This window comes from Ictidomys tridecemlineatus, chromosome 13 (assembly GCF_052094955.1).
Source record: "Ictidomys tridecemlineatus isolate mIctTri1 chromosome 13, mIctTri1.hap1, whole genome shotgun sequence".
NCBI classification, from domain to species: Eukaryota; Metazoa; Chordata; class Mammalia; order Rodentia; family Sciuridae; genus Ictidomys; species Ictidomys tridecemlineatus.
Window position 1 is genome coordinate 48,471,279 of NC_135489.1, and position 21,948 is coordinate 48,493,226.

General features: G+C 40.2%; 1 pseudogene; it reads left to right on the top strand.

The window, feature by feature from the left end:
* The first annotated feature begins 19,122 nt into the window (after window positions 1-19,122).
* Window positions 19,123-19,912, top strand: LOC144370127 (large ribosomal subunit protein eL8 pseudogene; annotated as a pseudogene).
* Window positions 19,913-21,948: the final 2,036 nt, after the last annotated feature.

Consider the following 21,948-nt stretch of genomic DNA (forward strand, 5'->3'; position numbering starts at 1 on the left):
TAAGAGTTCACTGGAGCACTGAGAAAGCACCTGGGATCTCGAAGGGTTGGAAATCAGGACCAGGGCTCTTGTGAGGTGGGAGTGGATATCACAGGCATCTGGGACCCAGACCCTGGGTCGGAAACTCCAGTTAGTAGTGTGGGTGCTGTTAACCACCTCCATATCTTGGAGATCTGCTCTAAATTTCCTGGGAGAAAGGGGGCAGTTAGAGTCTGTTTGGCTCCTTTGTTCTTTGGTGACAGCCTTAGGTTTCCTATCCAATAGTGGCCTTTGCAAGAGCTTCCAGATTTTTTCTGTTACTAAAGAAGTCCACCACAGAATCTGTGCTTTCTCCTTTTGGTTCTCTGTGGACTCTAGTGTCCTCCCCTGTGGGCTCACTGGGTCTGCAGAAGCCCACCAAACAGCTGAGGAGGGTGTGTGGTGACATAGTCGGAGAGAGACCTCTAGAGACCAGTTTCAGAGAAGATGATCTACTTTATTATTGCATAGGCAAGCTTTTTTTTTTTTTTAAGAGAGAGAGGGAGAGAGAATTTTTAATATTTATTTTTCAGTTTTTTTGGCGGACACAACATGTTTGTATGTGGTGCTGAGGATGAACTCAGGGCCACACACATGCCAGGCGAGCGCATTACCGCTTGAGCCACATCCCCAGCCCCATAGGCAAGCTTTTTATGCATACTGTTACCAGGCAAATTTAGCTGAGGGTTGTAATAATCCCACGAGCTAGCAGCAAAGTGATGAGCAGCAACCAATGGGCTAAAGGTCGGTGGCAAAAAGCAGAAGGAAAAGGCACATGCTGTCCATGTGAAGGTGGCCAGGTTACCATGGGACTAGGTGGGGGTTGGTGTTCCAAACCACAAATATCCAGACCTGCGTCCTGGGCCCTAAGAGTCCCTCACAAAGGCAACATAGGCTGCTTTCCAGCTCAGGGGCCCAACACTCCCCAGTCCTCCACCTCCGCCCTTTTTAGTGTTGGGAAAAAATATAACGGAGGCAGCACCCAAGAGAAAAACCCCAACAAGGCGCCTGATGACCTTCTTTCTCCTTTTTTTTTTTTTCTTTCACTGGCGCGAAATATTCCCGCTGGCACCAATGTGCAAACCCTGCCGGTGGGAAGCCTTAGCCCCAATTAGAATTAACTTTTTGGGCTCTGGAACTGACATATGGAAGAGCTTGCCAATAAATGGGCGACCTCTCCTTAGACCTATATAAACACACAGCCTTTTGTCATAAAGCGGAAACCTCTTTGGTAATCTGTGTCGTGTGGTGCGGCATCTTCCAGTCTTACAGGCTGGGGTTGGGGCTCAGTGGTGGTAGCATACTTGCCTGGCATGTGTGAGGCACTGGGTTCAATTCTCAGCACTGCATAGAAATCAATAAAATAAAGGTCTATCAAAAACTAAAAAACTCACCTATATAGAATATTTCATCCTTCAATGAGCAAATATACTTTCTTCTTAGAAGCACATGGATCTTTATCTAAAATAGACCATATATTATGCCACAAAGCAATTCTTAGCAAATATAAAAATATTAATAATGGAATGAAATTAGAAATCAATGATAAAATATGAAATAAAAGCTACTCAAACACCTACTGAATGAACAATGGGCTTCAAAAGACACTAAGGAGATTAAAAAATTTTTAGAGGTGAATGAAAACACAGATACAACATCTTGAAATCTCTGGGATACTAAGAAGGGAGTTCTAAGAGGAAAGTTCATTGCATGGAGTTCATTCCTTAAAAGAAGAAAAAGTCAACAAACAATTTAACATTACATCTCAAAGCCCTAGATAAAGAACCAATCTACTCCAAAACCAGTAAAAGACAGGAAATAATTACAATCAGAGCTGAAAACAATGAAATTGAAACAAAAGAAACAATTGAAAAAATTGACAAAACAAAAAAATTGGTTCTTTGAAAAAATAAAATTGACAGACTCTTAGCCATGCTAACAGAAGAGAAGGAGAGAGAAAATTCAAAATTATTAACATACTTGATGAAAAAGGAAATATCACAACAGACGCTACAGAAATACGGAAGATAATTACAAATTATTTTTGAAAACTTATATTCTAATATAATAGAAAATATCAAAGGCATCAACAAATTTCTTCTAGAGTCATGTGATTTGCCCACATTGAATCAGGATGATATGCACAATTTCAACAGATCAATTTGAAACAATGAAAGACACCATCAGAAGCCAACCAACCAAAAAAATCCCAGGGCCAGATAGATGCACATCTGAGTTCTACAAGACCTTTAAAGAAGAACTAATACCAATACTCGTAAATTTATTTCAGGAAATGGAAAAAAGAGGAAGCACTTCCAAACTCATTCTATGAGGCCAATATCACCCTGATTCAAAACCAGGCAAAGACACATCAAAGAAAGAAAACTTCAGACCAATATCTCTAATGAACATAGATGCAAAAATTCTCAATAAAATTCTGGCAAGTCAAACACAAAATCATATCAAAAAGATAGTGCACCATGATCAAGTGGGATTCATCCCAGGGATGCAAGGTTTGTTTAACATATGAAAATCAATAAATGTAATTTATCATATCAATAGAATTAAAGATAAGAACCATATGATCATCTCAATAGATGACTTGACAAAATACAGCACCTCTTCATGTTCAAAACACTAGAAAAACTAGGGATAACAGGAACATATCTCAACACTGTAAAAGCTATCTATGATAAGTCCTAGGCAACATCATTTTAAATGGAGAAAAATTGAAAGCATTCCCTCTAAAAACTGTAATAAGACAGGGATGTCCTTTTTCACCACTTCTATTCAACATAGTTCTTGAAACACTGGCCAGATCAATTAGACAAAAGAAATTAAAGGGATACAGATAGGAAAAGAAGAACTCAAATTAGCACTATTTGCTGACAATATGATCCTATACCTAGAAGACTCAAAATATTCCACCAGAAAACTTTTAGAACTAGGAAATGAACTCAGCAAAGTAGCAGAATATAAAATCAACACCCATAAATCAAAGGCATTTCTGTATATTAGTAATAAATCCTCTGAAAGGGAAATGAGGAAAACTACCCCATTTACAATATCCTTAAAAAAAATTTTGGAATCAACGAAAGAGGTGAAATACCTCTACAATGAAAACTATAGAACACTAGAGAAAGAAATTAAAGAAGACTTAGAAGATGGAAAGATCTCCCTTGTTCTTGGATAGGCAGAAGTAATATTGTCAAAATGACTATGCTACCAAAAGCACTATACAGATTTAATGCAATTCCAATCAAAATCCCAATTCTATTCCTCATAGAAATAGAAAAAGTAGTCATGAAATTCACCTGGAAAAATAAGAGACCCAGAATAGCTAAAGTAATCCTTAGCAAGAAGAGTGAAGCAGGTGGCATCACTATACCAGACCTTAAACTATACTACAGAGCAATAGTAATAAAAACAGCATGGTTTGGGCACCAAAATAGACTTGTAGACCAATGGTACAGAATAGAGGACACAGAGATAAACCCACATAATTATAGTTATATTTGACAAAGGCACCAAAAATGTACATTGGAGAAAAGATAGCCTCTTCAACAAATGGTGCTGGGAAAACTGGGAATCCATATGCAACAAAATGAAATTAAACCCCTATTTCTCACCATGTACAAAACTCAAAGTGGATCAAGGACCTAGGAATTAAACCAGAGACACTGCATCCTATTAGAACAAAAAGTAGGCCCAAATTTCTATCATGTCAGATTAAGCCCTGACTTTCTTAATAAGACTCCTATATTGTAAGAAATAAACCCAAGAATCAATAAATGGGATGGATTTAAACTTAAAAGCTTCTTCTCAGCAAAAGAAAGTTGAGGTGAATAGAGTCTACATCTTAGGAGCAAATATTTACCACATATATGTCAGATAGACCATTAATCTCTAGAATATATAAAGAACTCAAAAATTTTAACACCAAAAAAAAAAAACACCAAGTAAACCAATCAATAAATGGGCCAAGGAATTAAACAGACACTTCTCAGAAGAAAATATACAGTCAATGAACAAATATATGAAAAAAAATGTTCAACATCTCTAGCAATGAGAGAAATGCAAATCAAAACTACTCTGATTTCATCTCATTCCAGTAAAAAATGGCAGTTATGAAGAATACAAACAACAATAAATGTTATGGGGAAAAAGGCACACTCATACATTGCTGGTGGGACTGCAAATTGGTGCAGCCAATATAGAAAGCAGTATGAAGAATCCTTGGAAAACTGGGAATGGAACCATAAATTTACCCAGATATCCCACTCCTCAATCTATACCCAAAGGACTTAAAAATAGTATACTACAATGACACAGCCAAATGAATGTTTACAGCAGCACAATTCACAATAGCTAAACTGTCGAACCAAACTAGATGTCCTTCAGTAGATGAAAGGATAAATCTACATACATACATACACACACACACAATGGAATATTATTCCAGCATTAAAAGAGAATAAAACCATGGCATTTGCAGGTAAATGGATGGAGCTGGAGAATATAATGCTAAGTGAAGTTAGCCAATCCCAAAAAACCAAATGTCGAATGATTTCTCTGATTTAAGGATGCTAATTCATAATATGCTGTGGGGGTGGGGTGGGGTGCGGTGGGAGGATTCAATGAACTCTAGATAGGGCAAAGGGAAAAAGGGGAGGGAAGGGAAGGGAGGGTATAGGGGTAGGAAAGACAATGGAATGCAATGCTCATCATTACCCTAAGTATAGGTATGAAGACATGAAGGATGTGACTGTACTTTGTGTATATCCAGAGATATGAAAAATTGTGCTCTATATGTGTAATATGAATTGTAATGCATTCTGTTGTCATATATAACAAATTAAAATTTAAAAAGTTAAGCAAACAGAAAAAAAGTTAAGCAAAAAGAAAAAAGCAGGTGCCTTTGCATTAACCATGGCTAGAACCTTAGAATGTAATTTCAACACATCCAAAGAAGCATCATGAAAAGGATCAAGCCTCCTTAGGTAATTGCATACATTTTGTCATTGAAACTCAGTAGTATTATGTAGAACACTAGTAACACGAAATTGGGTAACATTATAAACACATTGAAGTCTCTGAGCCCATCCTAAATCTTGTTATCCTAGCCAAATAATAGAGTCTTTTGGTTGTTAAAATTTCACTTAAAAGTTCCTGAACAATGGTATTTGAGTTTGTCAGGTTTCAGTAAAATTCTTTTGAAATTGCTAAAGGTAGATACAGCAGCAATTATACTGGCCAAGATAACAATGCCAACTATTAGCCATCAGAGAAAACATTACTAATTTTATAGGAAGCCAGGTGGTTACTGGCCTTTTGGGAATCATAACAATTTTTCCTGGATTCTACCATAAAGTCCAATTGACATATTGTTGTAACATACAGTTTTCACATTTAACATAAAATATATATATTATATTTGAATAGACAATAAAACACAGGGACTTAATACACATGCTGTGAGGCAGAATTTCTTATGAAAGGAAATATTAAGATGGGTATCACTTTTAAACTTATTGTAATGAAAATTGCCATTCCATATTCAAAAAGGTCAGATGCCTGGGAGTCCAGGTATTCAACAGGCCAAATTGGTTACCTGTTGAATATCTGCAGTAACCTGTGCTGACTATTTTTATAGTGAATAGAGGTTCCTAATCCTTCTGCTCCTACGTCAATCCTGGTGGATATTTCTTAGTCCTGTGAGTAAGGGAATAATTTTGGGGGGTTCTCCTATATCTGATGTGTGCTATAATTGGAATGGATAGGCTTTGGGGCTAAAATGTCAATTTGAGGAGTTAGGAAGATTGAGGTACAGAGGCCAGTTTAATTTTGGTAGGCAGGGACAAATATGAGGTGTGTAAAGGAAAATAACCTCAGAATTCATGGTGTATCACGGCTATGGGACTGAAATAAGTGTTAAGTCTTAAGTTTCATTTTAAAAAACTATTTTTTTAAATGCCTGAGTATGGCTTATTTTGGTTATAACTGTTTTGCTAGGTGTTCAAGACCAACCTGGTCAAACTGACCTTGTTCCTATCTGCTGTGAAAAGTGAGCTGAGTTTTCACAGGGTCACTCTTGGGAAACTTGAGAGCAGCTTCAGGGATGTCTCCCTTTTTAAATGACCCTCCTCTTTGCAGCAAGTTCACTGATTGGATTTCCATTCTTCAGTGGTTCATTAATCTCCCTGACTGGGGGTCATTTCGCCCAGAGTTGAAAAGTTCCTGGAGAAAAATTCCTGGAGAAGTTCCCAACTTCCCTTCTTCAGGATGAGTCAGTCGGCAGGAGCCAAATACTGGTTTGGGGGCTCTTTTATTTTAACCTTAATCTTTAACCCTTGTCCTTAAACATTCAGCAAGCCAGTCTCACCAGTCACTTCTTAAAGTAAGAGTACTGGGCTCTAACTTCAATGTCTATAACCTTATAGTCATTTACTCCTTTTATTTTTGGGGGGTCTGTATTAGTGCTAGAAGTTAGCCTTGTAACTGTTTTTTAGCTAATGGCTTATTATCTCAAATTAACCCAAGTTGTTTCTTCTTGAAGCAGTACCTCTGCAAAATATTGACAGGCAACATTTTTAGAATTTACAAGGAAAATACAAAATTAAATTAATAAGTAAAAACATATTCAGTTTGTGTAATATCTATTTGAATTTTGGCTGAATTATCACAGTAATCTTTACAACAAAAATTAATCTTTTGAACACAACTTTAGATGAGCTGAAGTTTGGCCTACTTTGGAGTCATCCTGACATGCAGTAAGATGAGAGGCAGAGTCTCAGATAAGGCAGGGCTCTTCATAAATTTTAGGTGAAGTGTTCTAGTTCTGAAGCTAATCTGCTTCTTTCTTAAATATCACTTTACAAAGATTACATATGTTATTTCCTGAGTCTATATGAACATTAGCTAATACAATATAACATTATATTTAAATTATGAATCAAAGAAAGGCTGAGAGAGCTCTTAACCTTCTTTTTATGTGGGAAAGTGGCAAAATGCTTTCATGTTTCACAATATTAACCTTTAAACAGATTAGGCTTTCCTTATTGTTTAGAAATACATTTACATTTTTTAACTTTTAAAAAAGTAGCATAAGGTTCAGGTTTGATTACAGAACATTAAATGATATAAATAAATCCCCAGTGAAATTTGTTATTCTTATAAGTCTATAACTACCATTACAGACAACTTTAGTTTGGAGAACATCAGCTTGATAAAAATGTTATTTTAAACCTTGTGCTTTAAAGACTTGTATAGCAGAAGATATGAACATATTTAGTTTAATTAAGCTTAGCTTGTAAAGGAAAATTTAGTCTCCGTAATGTAGTATAATACTCAATAATACCAGTTGTTTTGTAATCAGTGTTGTGTAGACCCTAATTCCTTCAAGACTAGTTGCTTTAGAGAACAAAACTTATCAGACACAATGTTAAGAGTAAGTTAATGTTTTGAGAAATTCTTGTCAGTTTGACACACAGATTAAATCTTGGTTTTATATTAGTATTTGACCTTAGGGAAAAACCTTAAATAGATTTCACTGACTGTTCTACATACATATAACCAACTCAGTTATACCCAACTTTGTTGAAATGTACTTTTTACTTACACAAACCTTCTTGTCACTTACTTAGACCCTCTTGTTGCTCATTTTATCACACAAAGACTTTCTTACCCAGAAACATTTTGTTTTTTTCTTCTTTTAAATATATTTTTATATTTCAAACCTTCTAATTTTTCTTCTTACCTATTGACCCTTCTTTTTTTTTCACGCTCTGAAATAACCCTTATGAAATTTCTGAATTTAGACAAATTACTTCATTTTAATAAGAAGAAATATGTTATTCACACTAATTAAAACACATTGGAAACTTTTGGACCCCTTGTACTTAGCATCACATCTATTTGTCTACCAATTCATGAAAACACAAACAATGTTGAAGCATATCACTCCATGGAATTTAAGAAGTTAAAGGTACTTGATGTTAGGGCTGGGGTTGTGGCTCAAGTGGTAGAGTGCTTGCCTAGCATGTGTGAGGCACTGTGTTCGATCCTCAGCACCTCATAAAAATAAAATAAAGATATTGTATCTATCTAAAACAAATATATATATATATTAAAAATAGTATTAATGTTATATTTAATAGCATTTTAACTTTAAGTTAATCAAATGCCTCTGACAAACACATTTATGTTTTTTATGAAGATTAATCTCACATATGTCAATCTAATTTACTTATTAAGTATAAGAATTAAGGTACCAGACAAGTGTATTGAACAGCATTTACCTCTTCCTTGTTGAAGAAAAATCCTAGAATCATTGGATATATACATGTACATTTTACTAGCTATTTGACCACCTAGAAAAACTCATGAGTAACTTTAAAGACATTCCTTGTCTTCATCTGTCTACCCAAGGCAGACAGAACCCCTCAAACCATGTGAATAAAGGATTTGGATCCATATTTTAAAGTTTTATTTCAGAGCACCCATTTAATGTTGATACAGGACAATACATCAACATACACTCATACACAAAACAAAGAAATAAAGGCCTTATAACTTTTTAAAAAAATATTAGATTGATAACCTTTGCAAGTTGGTCACTATACAAAGCAGAATATAAAAATTCTCTGTATTTGGATATAATAGGTCTAATCAGAAAAACACGTTAACCTAGGCACACCAGGTCAAAATCATGAGCTAAAAAAAATAATAGAATCAAAACAAAACAAGAGTCCTAGGAAAAAAATGACAAGGCCATTAATTATTTTAATAAAGTTGCATGAGAGAGTAAGAAAGAGAGAAGGGGGGAGAGAGAGAGAGCGTGAGAGATCCCTGAGGTAATTCTCTCCCGTGCCACAGCCAGGGAGTAGTTAAAGTGACATTTTTCTCTTCAGTCTCAGTTTGTCTGCTGCTGAGCCTGCCCTTTACATGCCAGTGCAAGTCCCAGTGAGCAACCTGGCAGAAGTGAGGGGAACTGCTGCTTCCCGTTACTTTTGAGGAGGAGGCTGATATGTCAAGCTCCTTACACTGGCTGTTGGGCTGGTTAGGATTTTTTTTTTCTCTCAGTGCCAACAGGTTAAATTTTTTGTTTCATAGGTAAGCCAAGGGTAGGGGCTTGAAATAAGGCTCCTTTTTCCATGACCTTGAGCTGTGGCCTCATTCAGAACAGAGGATACTAATTAACTTTTGATAATTATTTTGAGTTAAGGGAGGACATGTACCTGCCAGTTGTACCTTTAAAATTTCTTTTTAAGGGAAATACAGACCTGCTGGTTGGCAGTTCACCATCCTCATAATTTGGGGCTCCTCGGATATATTATCTGAGGTGACAGGGGCAGTGGAATTTGAGTCCTCATGTTCTAGCAACCGTAAGGACTTGGGAAGCTGGCTGCACTGAGGGGAGGGGTGTTTTTCCCTGGGGACAATCTACCTTCCAGTGTCCACACTGTCTACATTTGAGACATGGCTGATGGGGGGTCATGGGTTACAACATGTCCCATTTTGCCCAATGTCCAGTTCACCCACATCAGATATGGGGCCCCGGGGGTGTATTAGAGGGTCTGGTGTGGCCATGAGCAGCAGTGGCATTTTTAGGGATATGGATGGTTGAGACTTGGAGATGATGTTTAGTTGTAAGATGGTTTTCTTTCTCCTATTTGGCCTTGTCTTCCCTATTGTTAAAGGTCTTGAATCAGTATGTAGAAACTGCTTCTAGCAAGACTTGACACCCTTCTCCAACTGCAGACCTGCTGATAAACTGGACAGGGAGAAAGAGAACCAGCAGGAGTATGAAGGTCTAGGTGGTATATTTGGTAATTGAATGAAGGAACAAGAGAGCATGGAGGTAGGGAACCTCAGACAACTTGCCATTCTGCAATAACTAGTGTTTTAAATTTTGGAGAATTATTTTTTAAAAATTTTTTACTTTTTAAATTTATTTTTTAGTTGTAGTTGGTCACAATTCCTTTATTTTATTTACTTATTTTTATGTGGTGTTGAGCATCGAACCCAGGGCCTCCCGCGTGTTAGGCAAGTGCTGTATTGCTGAGCCACAACCCCAGCCCAAATTTTGGAGAATTCTTGATCAAAGCTCTCTCCCATACTTGGGCCATTGGTGCAGAGTATCTAATTTATTGTGGCCAAATTTGAGTGCTGAGCTTAATGAAGCATTTGATTTGATTGCAGATTATTTAATATTGTGGCCAAATTTGAGTGCTGAGCTTAATGAAGCATTTGATTTTGAGGTCAGTTTGGGAGTAAAGGGTCTTAAAATTAATAATGAGACAACTCAAAGGGGAGTCCTGTGGTTTGACTGATTCCTATGTTGGGGAGGCAAAAAATGGGATAACATCTTCACTGCAATTTCAATTGTGGGGGGCCCTCAGGATCCTGGAGGGCCAAAAGGCAGGGTCTCAGGGCAGCATACCTGTCTGCTAGAGACTGGATGGAATCTTATCTCTCTGTAGAATTTAAAGGCCTGTGTTGGATGCAGGAACAAAATGACAAAGAAGTCTCTGATCCAGTGGTCTGCAGGATATAGGGGGAGGGAGGGATCAGGGAGTGGATGGCAAGGGTGTGGGAAGAGGGTCAGAAAGAGGATGCCCTGGCACCAATAAATGATTTGCACCATCAATATAGCATAAAACTGCCAAGAATCTAGCAGGTAGTTGATATTTGTTATCCTGAGGGCTGTTGGGACCAGATTTGGGACATAAGGTTTTTGTGCAGCACCAGAGAATGGCTGCTGCCTTCAGCTGCCTTAAGTTCTCCCCTCTGACCCATGCACAAAATTTCTCCCACACAAAAGCTGGCAGTTGCTCAGCCAGCTTTTGTGTGGGGGTGGGGGGCATGAAGGACCTACTATCCGCAGGGTGTGTTTGGGGAGATACAGTCAGGTTGGGGATTCAGCTGAAGCTCATATGAGCAGTGGCTGGGCTGTCCCCCAATGTCAGAGTACCATGTGTGGTGGATGCTCAACGGTCACTTTCCTGGTCCCATTGGTCATTTAACTGCAGGGGAAAGGGAAGGGTTTGAGGGGATGGGAAGGGTCAGTTTCACCTTACTCCAGTTCCCAGTCAATGAACCCAAATGTGAGCACATGGCGCACAAATGATAAGGTGGGAATCAGCAAGTGACAGAGTCAATGGGTGGAACACTTGATGTGGCTCGTTTTCAGGGCAGAAAAATGGTGGTGGGCTGAATCAAGGGTTATATAGGCTTCATTTAGGGTGGGACAGAAGTATAGATCCTGATGTTTATTGTATTTGCATCAGCTGATCCATTAGGGTGGGACAGAAGTGTGAAGAGGGAATTTGCTGGGGCTTATTGTATTGGGATCAGCTGACCTATTAGGGTGAGGGCTCAGGGACCAGTCAGATGTGAGTTCTTTTTGTGTTCCTTCCCCCTGGCTGTTGATCTGTTTATAAAGCATGGTTACGGTATCACTAGAGATAGAATTTGCAGTTAGCAAATGTGGGAACTATATTCTTGGTCTGCTTTATTTCAGAGCCATGGCATGTATTCTCTTTGACTCAATTAATCAAAGGGAAGATGTCCCTTTTAAATAAGAAGTGGGTAACCTTACACAAGAACATGTGTGGGCTTGTTTGTAAATTATTATCCAGACTCTGCTACTTTCTAGGTATGTCACCCTGGGGCAGGTTACTTGGCCACTTCATGTCTTATTTTATTTCATCTTAAAATGAAAGAGTGAAATGGATCTAACTCAAATGATTATTGTGAGGATTAGATGAAAAAATCCAAGAAAGGAATTTATACCAATACCTGCTTATAGGAGATGGCCATGAACATCTGCTATTGGATTTTTGCTGCTTGTGTTTTATTTTTATTGTGAAGAATATACCTGTGGGAAATTTTATATTCTGTGAGAATTACAAAAGCAATGTGCAAAAATATTTTCTATTAATGTGTGATAACAGTTTGCTGTATTTCTTGGTCATTTGCTTGAAACCATGTGATCACTGCCCTGAAACCACTACCTAAGCAAAGATGAAAATTAGTTTTGATGATGTGAAAGAGTCAGACAACAATAGGCCTTTCAAAATGGGAATTTAAGGTTCTGGCTCAGCGGTAGAGTGCTCATCTAGCATGTGCGGGGCCCTGGGTTCAATCCTCAGCACCACATAAAAATAAATAAAATAAAGGCATTGTGTCCAACTACAACTAAAATATAAATATTAAAAAATGGGGATTTAAAAAAAGGAATAATAATAATAGGAGAGGAAGGGTAAAGGAAAACAACTGGGTTAAATTTAGAATATGTCACCCAATATCTTCCCTTATGGATGATGTAGGCTTACTTTGCCAAGCAAGGTGGCAGACAGGGTGGTGCGCACCTGGAGTCCCAGCTACTCAAGAGGCGGAGGCAAGAGAATCTCTTGGACCTAGGAGTTGAAACCAATTTGGGCAACTGTGAGTCTTTGTCTAAAAATTTATTAAATCTGAATCAAAATGTTTTTTTTTTAAATTGTCAAAACATATATGCTTTTTGTTTTGTCTGTGGTGCTAGGGATTGAACCCAGTGCCGCAGTCTGGCTGGGCACAAATCACGAGCCACTCAAGCAGGAACAAACTTTATTTCTGAACTCCACCAGCACACTCCACACACACTCCCCGGGAACTCTCCCGAACGCCACCCACGCCACCCACCCGGTTCCTCTGGGACACACCACACACCAACCGGAACTCCCTCCACCGGAACTTCACCAACCAACGCAAACTCTCCAGGAATCCCCGCGAGAGCTCAACCGTGAACTCTCCAGGAATCCTCGAGAGAACTCCAAAGTAGCAGGCACCCAAGGCAGACAGTAAAGGTCCAATATACAATTGAATCAATCCAGCATCATCTTAATGGCTCGCCTCTCAACCAATATTATTGGCAAAATGCCAGGGGCCATTCTGATTTGGCTGTGGCTCTCAGCAACCCAGGGCCTTGTGCATGAAAGGCAGGTATTCTACCAACTGAGCCCCATATTCGTTTTTTTTTAATCTAGTTTTTTGTTGTTCTTTTAAAATATACATGACAGTATATTATACATACATGAGTGTAACCTTTTTTTAACATATTATGCATAATTAAGTATAACTTATTCTAATTAGGAACCCATTCTTGTGGTTGTACATGATGTGGAGTTCATATATGGTCATGTGTTCATATATGAACATAGGAAAGTTATGTCTGATTCATTCTACTGCCTTTTCTATTCCCATCCCCTTTGTCTCGTCTTATGAGCTTCTTTGCACCCATCCCCCATGTGTGTTAGCATCAGCATGTCAGAACATTCAGCCTTTGGTTTTGGGGGATTGGATTATTTCACAGCATGATAGCCTTCAGTTCCATCTATTTACCAGCAAATGCCATAATTTCATTCTTTATGGCTGAGTAATATTCAATTGTGTATATATATCACGTTTTATTTATCCAGTCATCTGTTGAAGGGCATCCAGATTAGTTACATACCTTAGCTATTATGAATTGAGCTGCTAGAAACATTGATGAGGCCATTCTGTGAATCAAAGGTTTTAGCTCCTTAGAGTCAGTTTTATGTTTTGTGAAATCCTTCTTTGTTGCTACACTCTTCCTTAGCTTTACATAGGTGTGTGTGTTGTTCACTCAGCCCATTAGTGTGCTGGGCACTGTGTAAAGCACTCAGGACATGTACACTGATGCATAAAGTGGCATGGTGCCTGCCTACAGGAGCTTACAGTCTGGAGCATGAAGAGTAGACAAAGGACCATATGCTACTGAGTTTTCTCTTATGGGATGCATTGTGGTGAAGGGATGGAGAGTGGCCACAGGTGCAGATTGCCTGGGGTCCTGTTCCCACATAAACACTTCTTAGTTTTGGTACTTAGCAAAGTAATTCTCTAGTTTTCTTTAAAATGGAGATTCAGACTAGCTACATAATTTGTAAAATGTTAAAAGTGAAAATATTCTCCCTGTTTGAAACATATTTCAGGATGAAACAGCAGAGCATTAAACCCTTCTCTGTGAGGTGGAGCCTTTGGGACTACACATCACACACATGTCCCACAGGCTGGCCTTGATAGAATAATAATGCTACCTCCTTGGCTGGAATTGTGGCTCAGCAGTAGAGTGCTCGCCTAGCACGTATGAGGTTTTGGGTTTGATCCTCAGCACCACATAAAAATAAATAAGTAAAAAAAATGTATTGTGTCCAACACAACTAAAAATATTTAAAAAATGATAATGCTACCTCCTTAGAGAGTTCTTAGGAAGATATTAATACTCAATATTTTTTCATCTCTACTAGGACTGATATTCTGCATAGAAAACTCAATCTTGACTTTGGTTTGGGATTACATATCAAACTACAGTGCAGTCTGCTCTGAAAACAGTGTCCTGCTCAGAGAGGAGAGCCAAGGCAGCACTGTGAGAGCCAGGCCTGTTTCTCTACACCACCTTTGGACCTCCACAGGCCCCTGTCCACTCTCTATAAACTGCTTCACCTCCGGTGTTTGTCCAGTCAGTGAATGCCTGCTTGTGCTAGGCTCAGTGCTGAGCTCATGTGAACAACAAGGGCACAGCCCCTGCACCCTGCAGCTGCACTCTAGCCATGCCTCAGCTTCCTTGGTGGGTCAAGGATGCAGAACCTGCCATGTTGGAACCCACTTCTGTCTTCTTGTGGCAGCCTTGCTACTGCTTCAGAGGTGATTCTCAAACTCACCTGCTCCAGGCTGTGTTCACCAAATCTCTGCTGTCACCTCCTTTAACAGGGACATTTCTTGCAGTCTTTTGCCACTCATTACCCTTTTAGACCCTGTTATTGAGACCCCAAATGCCTCTTTGACCCCATCTAGAAAATTTTGCATCCCATCCTTATTCTATAAGATCCAGTCACAAGACTCTCGCTGGCTACACCGTGGGCTCCATGTGGGAAGATTGGTCTTGAATCACCTTTGTGTGTCCACTTCTTGTGTGCCAGGGACACTGTTGGATAGCGGGTGCCCAGCAACTGTCAGCTGATTGAGCATGTGAGGGGTCACAGTCAGCCTCTGAAGGAAGCGCATCTTTCAGCTGTCGGTGGCACTGTACTGTGTCCCACTGAAGAGGCTCTTTACTCAAATGGCTGTTACACAGGGTGGTTCAGTGTCCATGTCTGTTTCTCCCACTGCATAGGGAGCTCTGCAAATAGCAGCACAGGGCCTGGCAGGAAGCGGGCTTAGTGTGTATCTGTGGATTTGTCGTGCTATCTTCCTACTTTCTGCTCCTCGGTACCTCAGTTGTCATGGCATGTGGCACACAGCAGGCAGTCAGTGGACACTGAAGTGAATTGACTGGATCCTTTCCATGCCTGTTGTCACCACACACAAACACACACACACAGCCACCAATGTGAGCTTCTCACAGTGACAGGCTTTAGAAATGCCACTCATGTTTTCTCTCTTTTACTGCCCTCAAAAGGGCAGAACCCAGCTCTTTCTTGATGACTGTAGTTTGGACAATCTTTGCTGAGGTGATTTTGCTTATAAAGTATGTTAAATTTTGTATGTTTTCCTGGAAAAGATGAAAGACAGTTCTCCTGGTTGTAGAATTCCAACTATAATTGCTCTAATTTTATATTATAAATACTAATTTGGATGACAAGTACTATATATTTTAAAATACTTTTATGCTCAAATTATCAGATGAACAATATTGATCAATGACAGTATCAAAGGGGTGGGTGATAATTTTGAACTGGCAATAAATTTTGCAGGTTGTTTATGTGATCAACAATATCTACTGAGTGCTTACTATGAGCTAAGCATGATTTTTCAGGCTCTGTGGAAGAAACAAAAATACCCAGATCTACTATGCAAACACTTACTGAGCATTTACCAAGGGCAGGCTCTGTGCTAGTAGAGAAAGAAAGCCTGGTGATAGGGGATGGCCCAAGCCCCATAGGAACTCTCAGTGCCCTTAGTGGGCAGAGGGCACATTTTTGGTTATGAGCTGTGTGCCTGAGACAGAGTGGAGGGGGCAGAGGGAGGGAAGGGTGGAGCCTTTCACAGATGAACACCGCTCTATGTTAGTTATCTATTGCTATGTGTCAATTTACCCCCAAACCTGGCTGCTTAGAACAAAGTTTCAGTCAGCTGGCTCCAAAGCAGAAACATCATCACAGAAGGGCATGGCACAGGACAGCTGCTGAGCTCATGGCTTCCAGGAAGCAGAAAGAGAGAGGAAGGAGCAGGGGACAAGAAATACCTTCCAGGGCTCACCCCGGTGACCTACTTCCTACAGTCAAGTTCCACCACCTCCCAATAGTTCTTCTGGCTGTCCATGGCTTAAACCATTGAGGAGATCAGAGCCCTCATGATTCAGTCACTTTCCAAAAGCCCCACCTCTGAACATTTCTGCACTGGGGACAAGCCTTCAACACAAGAGACTTTGGGACGTTCCAGATCCAAACCATAACAAGCAACAAACATGTTTTCTCACACGGGTCCTGAGGCTGAGGGTCAGGAATCAGGGGTGGCACAGCAGGCTGATTCTGCCTCAGGGTCTTTTATGGTGCTGCAGTCATCTGAGCCCTCCCCTGAGTGGTGTGGGTGGGCCTCCACTGCCCACTAGCCTCTCTGCAGGGTTGTCTGAGAGTCCTTAAGACACTGTAACTGGTTCCACCCAGAGCGAATGACTCTATTGCAGGGCAAGGGGAGGGAGGCCACAGTGACAGAGTCATTTCTATCATATGCTCTATTGTATTGGTCACACTGACCACCTTGGTACGGTGTGGGTGGAGATTATACAAAGGTGAGACAGATATTCCAGGAGATGGGAATCATTGAATCATTGAGACCATCTGGCTAGCTCACCCTCCTTTAACTGAGGAGAGAAGAAAATGCAGAAGGGCCCACCATATGGGCTACAGCCACATGGTAAGAGCTGGCCACACCCCTGGGCAGTGCTCATTTACAGAACTGCAAGATCCTTGCCAAATCTTCCTGGGTAACTAATGACTGAGATGGTTTACAAACCTAAATTCACAACATGAGATTCATAGTGTTACAATACCTACAAAATAATATAATACCTAGTTAACTCAATATATAAATATAATATTAAGATAATTGATACAGTTACACCTAACTTCTGCTTATTGTAGTAATAAACTAAAATTTGAGAACTTTAAAAACCAGTGTGCCCCAGCCACTTCTCAGTATTTATCCAAGAATATTAAAATTACTATAGCAGTACACATTTATAACACAAAACTCCACACTAGCCAAGTTATGCAACCAGCCTAGGTGTCCATCAATAGATGAATGGATAAAGAAAATATGGTGTATATACATGATGGAGTTTTATTCAGCCATAAAGAATGAAATTATGGCATTTGCAGGAAAATGAATGGAATTTGAGATCATTATGTTCAATGAAATAAGCCAGACTCAGAAAATGAAGGGTCATATGTTTTCTCTTGTATGTGGAAGCTAGAGAGGAAAAAAGTGGGGAGGGGAAGGGAGCTGAAATCTCAGGAGAATAGAGGGGAGACCACTGGAGAAGAGGAAGGGCAGCAGGGGGAGGGCGGGGAGGGCAAGAGGAGGTATTGGGCATAAAACTGACCAAATTACGTTGTTATATTGTGTGCTCATACACAGAGGTAACAACATGCTCCACTATTGTATATAACATAATGTGCCGATAAAAAATCAAGGTGAGATATTTTCTAATAACTGAAGTTTACATTGTGAAGGTTACACATCGTTTGAGCTAGTTGTATGTTGTAGCCTACTGGGTGGCACACCTGACTAATATAAGTGAACTAATGACTAAATTTAACATTTTTCTTTCAGGTGTGCTTTGATTGTGCTGGCAAGCATAACCCATGGGGGTTTCTTTGCATTAATTGCTCGGAGTCATGCTTGTCACTTGGTGTTTGTTTTGGTGTCATCTGTAAATGAATCTCCCCTCACTGGGTGGGAGAGAATCCACTATTACATAGGGTCCATCACCTTTACGTGTTCTTTGGCATCACATAAAATGATCAGCTAATTGTAAGTAGTGGAGGTTGAAATCTTAGATCCCTAAGTAAACAGGGAAGATGAGTTATTTCTATTCAGGCACTATCTATAGTAGAGAGCTCATCAGAGATGAGAAGCGGTTTTATGGAGGACAGAGTCAGAGAGGAGGTTTTGAGGTGGCATTTCCTTCCCTTCAGCATCATCTTATAAGTGAGCATGAAGTACACAGTCATGGGAGAAGGTGGTTCAGGTATTGTGGGCTCCTCCTACACCCCATTCCAGGTGGAGAACTCATGTAAATGGTGGGGAAATGTGTTCATTAGCTTTTCATCATGGTGACCAAAATTCCTGATAAGAACACCTTAGAGGAGCCAAAGTTTACTTTGGCTCATGGTTTCAGAGGTTTCAGTCCCTGGTCTGCTGATTCCATTGCTCTAGGTCCAAGGTGAAGGGGCACAGTATGATAGAAGGGTATAGCAGAGAAAAGTGCCTTAGCTCATGGCAGCCAGGAAGCAGAGAGTGCACAAAATATAAACTCTAAATACATCCCCCGCCCGTGACCTAATTCCTCCACCACACCCTACCTACCTACAGTTATCACCCAGTATAGTAATCATTCCAAATTATTGATCTATCAAAAGTATTATTCCCTGGGTGAGGTAACACCTCTCTAATCTAATCATTTCCCCTCTGAACATTCCTGCATTGCATGACATGTGTGTTTGGGGGACACCTCACATCTAAAGCCTAACAGAAGCCTTCCTTGTATCAGGGTGTCACTTCCCACATAATCCTCCAGCTCTGGCTCCCAAGGACACTAATAGTACAAAGCCTCAGGAAATGATTTCTGTTTGATTTTTAGTGGCAATTTCAAATGTTGATAACATAAAGGTCTTTTACCTGGGCTACACTGGTGCCTCCTGCCAATAAGTTATCTTCACTTCTCACGTCGTGGCTATTTCTTCTTTGGGACTTTGTCTGCACCAGAGAAAATCATCACCTCTGACCAGGCCCACGGTGGGAGGTGGAAAGGGCCTTTTTGTGAAGTATAATTCAAATAATAAATAATAAAACAATTGCTCTCTCCTCTAGCTGTCCAAGATGCTGAAAGGAAAGAAAGCCAAGGGGAGGAAGGTGGCCCTATACCCTGTTGTGGTCAACAAGCAGGAAGCCAAGAAAGTGGTGAACCCATTGTTTCAGAAGAGGCTGAAGAACTTGGGCAATGGATAGAACAGCCAGCCCAAAAGGGTCCTTACCCACTTTGTAAAATGGCCCTGCTGCATCCGGCTGCAGCAGTGAAGGGATATTCTCTAAAAGTTGCTAAAAATGCCTCTTGCGATTAACCAGTTCACCCAGGCTTTAGACTGCCAAACAGCCACCAGCTGCTTAAGCTTGCCCACATATAGTCCAGAGATGAAGCATAAGAAGCACAGGCTGTTGGCCAGGGCTGAGAAGGCTTCTGGCAATGGGGATGTCCCCACATAGAGACCACCGAGTCCTTCAAGCAGGGGTCAATACTGTCACCACCTTAGTGGAGAACAAGAAGGCTCAGCTCATAGTCATTTGCACATGACACAGATCCCCTTAAGCTGATTGTCTTCCTGCCCACTCTGTCACAAGATGGGAATTTCTTACTGCCTCATCAAGGGGAAGGCCAGGCTGGGACATTGGGTGCACAGGAAGACATGCACACTGTTGCCTTCACACAGGTTAAGTCAAAGACAAAGGAGCTCTGGCTAAGTTGGTGGAAGTTATCGGAACCAACTACAATGACAGATATGATGAGATCCATCACCACTGGGCAGGCAACGTTCTGGGTCCAAAATCTATGGCTCACATTTCAAAGCTGGAAAAGGCAAAGGCCTAAGAACTCTACACTAAACTGGGATAAAGATATGCTGTTAGATTTCGATACATTCATCCAGTGTCTTGAGCTGAAGGCAATAAACATGTTTGGGGGCAGTAGCAAGCACATGCCCCACAGTGTGAGAGCTCTAGAAACTCATTGTGTAACTTGCATTAAAAGGCTGTACTTAGCAGTAAAATACTTGGAAACCAAGTCCATATTTTGTGATTGACCAGTCACTGCCTTATTTAAGGTAGGGATGAATGTGAGTCTATAAAGCTTTTATTTATACTGATAATATATGATCTAGTAAAGTCAAGTCTCTTGAAATGAAATGTTAAAAAAGGATCCCAGCCAGGCTCAGGACTTGGAAGCAAGCAAGGCCTACATGCCACCTGCCACAGCCCTTGCCAGGCCCCTTCTGCAGGGTCCATTGAGTAGCCACGGCTCAAATCTCTACTGTTGCTGCCTTCTTCACTCAGCTCACTTATTTCCCTGTCACTTCTTTTTCCAGGGAAGGAGTCAGTGAGGCAAACTACTGGAATTGTGGCAAGCAGTTTTATATTACTTTATGACTTAAATAGTGACACAAAGTGATTATTCTACAGAAGCTTTTGTTCCAATAGGTTAACATCTAGGATAACTCATGATGAGACATTTTGTATGATAGCATGTCATGAGTCACTGTGGGCTAGGTGGACTGTTGCACATAGTGGCCTAATGAGGGGATAAGTCTGGTGTTGGGAATCTCCCATGGCACCTCCACAGGGATTAATCATGGATGCAGGTGAACCTCTCCCTCAAGCTCTGCCAGAGATCCCATGAAGCACCTGAGATGGGTGTGACCTGCCAAGATATCAACTTGCTGACTGCAAGACACCACAAAGCAAGACTCCACCCTGGAAATCCATTTTTAAATTGGATTATTTGGTTTTCTGTTGTCGAGGTTTAGGAGTTCTATATATTTTCTGGATATAATCCCTTGATCACATATGTGATTTGCAAATATCTTTCCTGTTCTTTGTGTTGCCTTTTGACTCTGTTGACAAGTTTTGCTTTGTTTTGGTGCCAGGGATGGAACCCAGCACTTTATTAACTATGTTTTTTAACCAGCAAACCAGGGGAAGACAGGAAAGTACAGAAATGGCCAGCTGCTTTGGACAGTGACCACTTCCAAAGTGGACCTAATTGAACTGGCCCCTGGCCCACTACCTTCAAAGGCTAGCATGCTTCACCTGCCCTGCTGGGAGGTCCATAAAAGTCTGCTGAAGAAGAGAAATGGCCAGCCTAACTCACAACAAAGTGAAGCCCACTGCCCAGTACATGACACATACTTGCACACACATAGCTTCTGAAGAACTCTGTGAGTGACTTACCCTTAACAAAGGTAGCCAAGGACAACCAGACACTTGAGGAAATCTGCCTTAACTTGCAAGACAGAAACCAGACAAACTTTGACTCAGAGAAGACAGGAAACAGAATACAAGTTTTTTTTTTTTAAATCAGATCTTCAGTGATTCACGAGACAAGAACACTGTACATTTTTCCTTCACCAGGAGATATTAAAATTGAGAAACAAATTAAAAACTGAAATGGAAAAGTCAGATAATAGAGGGAGGATATCCCAGAAGTAGAAGAATAACAAAAGATGTAGGAAAAAAGAGTTAGAAAATTCAATGATCATTCCAGAGGGTCCAACAAACAAATGATAGGCATTTCAGAAATTTAGAATAGAGAAAATGTAGGGGAGAAAATGATTAGACAATTTAAGATTTATTGGGACTGAAAGATAGGAGTTTCCAATTTGGAAAGGCTCATTCACTATTGAATCTAATGTGTGAAAAAACGCTCTGGAACTTTCAGAAAACAAAGAAAAAATAGGTGTTTGTTTTGTTTTTGCAGTGCTAAGGATGAATGCAGGGACTGCATATCAGCAAATGTTCTTCAGCTGAGCTGCACCCCAGACTCAAGAATAGATTCTTAAATCCCCTAAATAAAAAAAACTGAAATTTCTTTTCCCACAGGTAGCCAAGCGTCAGGTCTTAAGTGTCACTGACAATTCAGAAAGGTCTTATATTTAC